The 6,995-nt window shown below is 50.1% G+C and overlaps 1 long non-coding RNA gene across 1 annotated transcript; it reads left to right on the top strand.

Moving 5' to 3' along the window:
• Window positions 1–1,282: 1,282 nt before the first annotated feature.
• LOC132352008 (uncharacterized) lies at window positions 1,283–4,087 on the top strand. Its single transcript, XR_009498566.1, has 3 exons — window positions 1,283–1,463; window positions 2,033–2,199; window positions 4,041–4,087. It is a non-coding gene; the product is annotated as an uncharacterized LOC132352008 (long non-coding RNA).
• The last annotated feature ends 2,908 nt before the right edge of the window (window positions 4,088–6,995 follow it).

Raw genomic sequence — 6,995 nt, forward strand, 5'->3', positions numbered from 1 at the left:
CCACCTCCTAATACCATCACATTGAGGGGGTAGAGTTTAGAGTTTCAGTTTCAACTTAGAGTTTCAGTTTCAGTTTAGAATTTTGGGAGGCTACATTCAGTCCCTAGCACCCCCATGCTTCCAGTTTGCACATGCATAAGTCTTTGTAGGTTCTTGCAAAGAAGCCCCAGGGCAATAAATGGGAGGCGTGGCACAGATTCCAAGGAGAGACACTGAGAGGTTGTACCTGCACTTAGCTGGTTGAAGTTTGTATGAAACTGTCACCGCAGCATTAGGTGGAGCAAGAGGTAGGGTCCAGAGAATTTACAGAATAGGTGCCTGTTATAACACGTGATAGTGCCTTTGGGACATCCTCATGACAGTGTCTCAGAGGGAACTGCACGGAGGGGTATGGGAAAAGGAAAATGGCTGGTGTGCCTGAGCGGCATTCCCCCAGTGTCCATCTCCTCCTGACTTTCCCCTCAGTGGGGCTGAGATTTCACTAACTACTGTTCCTCTTCCTTCTTACCTGACTGTGTATTCTAGAGATCCTAGATTTTGCCATTACTTCCTCTCCAGGGCTTGATTCCTTTTCGGGTTCTGGGGCCTTTCTAATTGCTCTGAGGCCAAGAGAAAGGCCCGGAGAAAAATCTCTGAGTGGAGCCTGGGTCCCTCCTTCTCTTCTACACTGGGGCAGAGGGGGTGGGGTGGAATTGACGGATGGAAACCCTGGGATCCTCACAGCCTTCTAGTCTCATCCAGAATCTCCAGCGCGGAGTGCTAAACTACCTCCCTGCAAATAAGCCCTCTGCTGTGGGCTTCCTCTGACACAGGGTTTTGGTTTTCCCTTCCCTTTACCACAGACACATTGGCATTTTTCCACTGAATGAACAGTGGTGCCCGGACTGACATCTTCTGCTCAAGCCTGCTTTGCCACCACTTTCTTCTCTGGGTGAGCTGGGCCAACTCTTGCTTGGTAGGTCCTTCCCTCTGTGTACTGACACTGACTCCTGGGGGTGGGATGAAAACCAAGGGGATGGCAGGGTCCCATAAGTGAAGACCTCATAAAGCAGACAGTAGGGTCCTAAGGACTCAAGTAGTAGATTTCTGAGACAGGAGGTGATGGGTGCATCTAATTCAAGGACCACTGTTTGCTGCCAAACTGAACACTTACTGAAAAAGTCTGAAGATGGGTAGTTTTTGGTTTGGATTTTTCAGGAAGTGAGACACTAACAAAGAAGTGAAACCATTCTGTGATCTCAGGTTTGACTGGTTTGACTGGTTTGTTCTCTAAGCAGGTTAAACATGAACACACATCCTTGGTGAAGAGGGTAAGCCATTATCGACCTTTGTTTCCCTGAGGTTCTGAGACTCTTAGAGCTAGAAAAGGCCTGAAAGTTCCCCAAACGTCAGCATGCATCAGAATCACCCAGAGAGCTTGTTCCATGCAGACTGCTGGCCCCGCTTCTGGAGTTTCTGATTCGGTAGGTCTGGGGCAGATCCTGAGAGCTCTCCTTTCTTTCTTTCATTGATTTATTTATTTAATTTTGGCTGCATTGGGTCTTTGTTGCTGTGTGCGGGCTTCCTCTAGTTGCAGCGAGCAGGGGCTACTCCTTGTTGCAGTGCACGGGCTTCTCATTGCGGTGGCTTCTCTTGTTGTGGAGCACGGGCTCTAGGCGCCCGGGCTTCAGTAGTTGTGGCACGTGGGCTCAGTAGTTGTGGCGCACTGGCTCAGTAGTTGTGGCACGTGGGCTCAGTAGTTGTGGCGCACGGGCTTAGCTGCTCCGCAGTATGTGGGATCTTCCCGGACCAGGGATCAAACCCGTGTCCCCTGCATTGGCAGGCGGATTCTTAACCCCTGCGCCACCAGGGAGTTCCCAATCTCTCCCTTCTAACAAGCTCCCCGGTGGCAGGGGGCTGATGTGCTGGTCTATATCAGCGATCCTCAACTCTGGCTATGCGTTGAAATTGTCTGGAGAGCTTTAAAAGAAAAATACTGGTGCTGAGACTCCACCCAAACCTATTAAATCAAAGTCTCTGGGGGTGGGGGCAGGCACTGGTATTTTTTCAGAGTTTCTTCCCCAACCCAAATGATTCAGAGGGACACTGATCCAGCGTCTCCACCAGGCCAGCATGGTTCACTTGAGGGAGTGGATGCTGCCATATGGGGTCTCTCACAATCATCTGCTGAGCCTTTTCAACTTTCCCGCAGTGGCTCTGGTGAGTGTGCTTTAGGCCCCCTACCCCTCTGTGTCTATGATTCTCCTGCCAGGAATTACCCAGCTTCCAGCCCAGCTGCAGGAAGCCCAGTCTCCTCCCAGGGCAGCAGGTCTGGGTGCTAGAAGGCTCTTGTACCTAAACCTGGGTCTGACTCCTACAGCTTTCTCCAAGCACTTAGTAAGCTAATTCCATGGTGAAGGCAGGAACCAATAGTGCCATCCGCAGCCCCCGCAATCTAAGACCTCCAGTGCCCAGATAAAGCAGCCCCAGTTCCTGTAACACCCTCCTGTGGTTTTCATCTGAACCTGCCTCTCTGTTTATTGCTCATCTCAGATGTGGCAGTTCTAACTGAATCCGGAACTTCAGATGTGTCCAGAGCTTGTAAAAATGAATATCGGAAGGGGAGAGTCAGAACCCAGGAGGAGTTCTCTGGGAGCATTTCCCCAAGACACTCCTCCACCCCACTGGCCCAGCTTCTCCCTTCCTGAACTCAGGATCTTCTGGGTTTTGTCATCTGATATTTGCAAACCACTTGGCAGGAATTTGATGCCGTCAGACCACCAGTTTCAAGTAGTGACACATTTTATTATTATTATTATTTTTTGTCCACATGGCACGGCTTTCGGGATCTTAGTTCCCCAACCCGGGATTGAACCGGGCCTCGGCAGTGAAAGCGCCGAGTCCTAACCGCTGGACCACCAGGGAATTCCCAGTAGTGACACATTTTAAAACAATACAGTTAAAAAGAACTTTAGTAAGTTTCACATTAGTGAAAAATCAGGGGTTTTTTGTTCCTGTTCTTGACAGCTTTTCCCGTTGCTGTATGACCAACGCATAGAATAGTGCCTGGCACATAGCTGGCTCTCAGTAGCCATTTGCTGCATATTTAAATGGCTAATAAAATGAAATACTTAAATAGATAAATATTGAATGAGTAAGCGGGAAGGATAATACTGTTTACAAACTGATCTGGCTAAGAAGACAGGACGGTGAAGAGCACACTGAGAGCCAGCCAGGGAGCCCAGCCCAGCCAACAGGGCGGGGTCCCCCTCTTTCCTGTCCACCATCGCTGCCCACGCCCACGGAGATGGAGGGGTGCGGCCTGCCCCCTCCGTGGGAGCTAACCTGCTACTGGCTTGAGCTGTGAGTGCTGGAGCTGCAAGCCTAGGGTGAAGGTGTTGTTGGCAGAGGAAGGTGGGGACCGGTGTGATGACTTAGCTCCATTGCCAGCTGACCAGCTGTCTCAGGGTGGAGGGCCTGGCAGAGTAGGGAAGGGCAGGCCCTCGAGGTTGGAGATCTGGAAAGGACTCCCTGCAGCGGGAAAGGACTCACCCTGGTGGAGTCAAAGTCCTGTCTCCTTTCAGCCCAACATTGCAGTCAGGAATTGGGAGTGCGGACCATGCCATGCCCAGTAGAGGGGTTGCCCTCAAGATGGCCCAGTCCAGAGGAGGGGTGGAGGTATAAATCCCAACGGGGCATCCAGCACTCTAATTTGGGGAGCACACGGCAAGGAGCCCAAAGGCAGGGAATCATACTTGAGGTGGGCCTTGAAGGTGAAGTCCTCTTTTAGTTGAAGAAGGGGCACGCGGGTAAGAGCCCGAACTAATTACCCGCCGGAACTAAAGTACAGAGTCTGGAAAGCGAATCTCTCAGCCTGGAGGGAGAAACAGGCTGCATTTGGGAGGGGTCTTCTTGGTTCCCTGCTGGAGATGGGATCACCACCAGTGGCTCAGGTCAAAAACCTGGGTACCATCCTTGACTCATATATTAGTCAGCTCAGGTTGCCATAACAAAACACCATAGACTGGGTGTTCCAATAACAGAACTTTCTTTTCTCACAGTTCCGGAAGCTGGAAGTCTGAGGTCAGGGTGCCCGCACGATCTGTTTCTGGTGAGAGCTCTCTTCCTGACTTGCAATCAGCCACCTTCTTGCTGTTGTCCTCACCTGGCAGAGAGGGCGAGCGTGAAAGCGAGAGCAAAAGAGGTGCGGGGAGCTCTCTGGTGTCTCTTCTTATAAGGGCACTGATCCCATCATGAGGGGGCCACTCTCATGACCTCATCTAAACCTAATTATCTTCCACAGACCCTGTCTCCAAATACAATCACCCTGGGGGTTAGCACTTAGACGTATGACTTTAAGGGCACACAATTCGGTCCATAGCAACTCCTTTCTCTCTCACCTCATATCCAACCCTTCGGGAAACCTTGTCAGTTCTACCTTCCAAATATTGGGCTGACCAAAAAGTTCGTTCGGGTTTTTCGTAAGACGTTAAAGAAAAACCCGAACGAACTTTTGGGCCAACCCAATACGTCCAGAATCGACTGCTTTCTGCACTGTTACTGCTACCGTCGGCTCTTGCCTGGATTGCAGCAGTGGCCTCTGGACTGGTTACCTGCTCCCCAGGCAGCCAGAGGGATCCTTTAAAATAATACATCAGATCATGTTATTTCTCTGCTCTTGACCCCTCAAATTGCTCCCCATTATCCTTACGGTAAGGTCCAAACTCCTCACCAGGGCCCTGAGCCCTCTGTGTGCTGGCCCCCACTACCCCTCCTGCACTGCCCCATTGCCCACTGAGCTCTTGCCACACTCCTTGCTGTTCCACCTCAGGGGCAGTGCATTTGCTGTCCCCTCGGCCTATCAGTCTGTAAGATCCCCTCTCACTTCCTTCCATCCCTCCTGAGGCCTTCCCTAGCAATCCAGTCTAGCAGCACCCCTGTCATTCTATCCTCTAGCCCAGCTTTGTTTTCTTCAACAAACCTCTCGTGACATCTTATGTATCTATCTGTGTGTGTTTATTGTGTGTCTCCCCGACTAGAACAGCAGCTCCATGAGGGCAAGGACGATGTCTATTTGTTCACTGCCAGGTCCTCAGGGTTGAAAGCAGGGCCTGCTTGACCTTGCAACGCATGGCTCAATAAATAGCTACGAAGTGAACAGCTGAATGGTCATGACCTTGCTTAACAGCATTAAGAGACTCAGATCCCACATTCTCCTCTGTGTCTCAGGAGCTTGGTACGCTGGCGGGGCTGCAGAAGGGAGATCAGAGCAGACAGCCCACGTCCCTAGATGTGCCCCAGAGAGGCTGAGTCTGATCACAGCCCAGTCTGATCGCTCTTCTGCAGCTCTTGTCAAACCTTATGGAACCATCTTACCACCTCCATCCCGGCTGCTTCAGGCCCGGGGCAGAGAAGATGTGCTTCCAACCTTTACAACTGTCCTGCCCTGGGTTGTATGTAAAGAATATTTCTATCCAACTGCTGCCTTTCCAGAGAAGAGAGGTGTTCATCACAAAGTGTCACTCACTTTTGGGGAGGGGAGGATGGGACTGGCCTAGGAGAGCAAGGGTCCAACACCAGGATGCCTGAACAACAGCTCCTGGCAGAGGGAGGTAGTAGGGCTTGAGCTGGCTTTCCTGGCTTGTCCAGGGCAGAGTGTAGTTTTGGTTGGTTTGGTGGTGGCAGCAGAATCCTTAGGAGAACTGAGGAAGGGAAGCTGGGGTGGGGATGTGGCTTCTTATCTCCCCGCTCCCTTTAACTGCTGTCACCTCCACCTGACCCATTTCTAGATGCAATTCCACTGCACCCTAGGTTCCCTCCTGGCTTTTCTCTCTCTCTCCTTTTTTTTTTTTTTTTTTTTTTTGCCTGTGCCACATGGATTGTGGGATCTTAGTTCCCCAACCAGGGATGGAACCCTGGCCCTCGCAGTGAGAGCTGAGTCCTAATCACTGGACCGCCAGGGAAGTCCCCCCTGGCTTTTCTCTTAAGTGGCTCCAGTCAGGCACTTGAGAATTAACTGAACACAATTATATTTTTAAAACTAAGGACTGAGGGACTTCCCTGACTGTAAGTGCTGATCAACAGTCACAACCATGGCTGTACTATTGAAGGCGTACTACATGTCACGTGATTTGTGGGCGTTAATCCTCACAACAACCCCTGTGGGGTTATTAGTATTATTATCTCCATGTAACAGATGAGGAAACTGAGGTTCAAGGCATGGTAAGCAACTTCTTCAAAATCTCTTTTGGACAGAGCTGGGACTCTGACCTCTGTCCCTCTCATTCTGAGGCCACGCTCTCACCTTCTGCTCTTTGCTGTCTTTCGAAACTTTTACTGGTCAGGAATTGATCACAGACCCCCAACAGGATCGCAAGAATTGCACCACTGAAGCAGAGCTGCTGTCAGGCCTTGGGAACTGAGACTACATCTCATCCATCTTGGCATCCTGAGAACAGAGCATGATTCTGCTCTGTTTGATGGTGATGGAGCGTGGAGGACATTCCTCCAGAATCTAGCACGTAGCGTAGCACCTGGCACATAGCAGGAATGCAAACAAAATGTATTACATGAATGGAAAACATTTTAATTGGATATCACTGCCTTCTGACAAACTTTTTTCCCAAGGTATTGTCATTTTCATTTTACAGATGAAGAAACCTTAACAAACACAAGTAATCTGATTCTGGCAATCTTTTACATGGAAGTTATTTTGGTGAGCCTCTGGGGACAGAAAGCCATATTTGATTTTTACCATTGGCTGTATGTAAACACAACAATATTTTGTATGGTGCCACTGTGGCTGTGGTTTTGGGGAAAAATTGAGGTCTGGGGTTTTCCACCCCCAGAAAATGGGTGCTGAGGAGTTCTCTAGTATAGCTTCTTCTTCTATTTTCATACCAGACTGTTAGACAAAAAGGAATCCCTCTGCTCCACCTTACCTGTGAAATTAGGCCAGATCTCAAGGTAAGCATCACTTCCTCTGGGAAGCCTTTGCTGACCACCCCCAGCATGAG

Source organism: Balaenoptera ricei, chromosome 1, assembly GCF_028023285.1.
Source record: "Balaenoptera ricei isolate mBalRic1 chromosome 1, mBalRic1.hap2, whole genome shotgun sequence".
NCBI classification, from domain to species: Eukaryota; Metazoa; Chordata; class Mammalia; order Artiodactyla; family Balaenopteridae; genus Balaenoptera; species Balaenoptera ricei.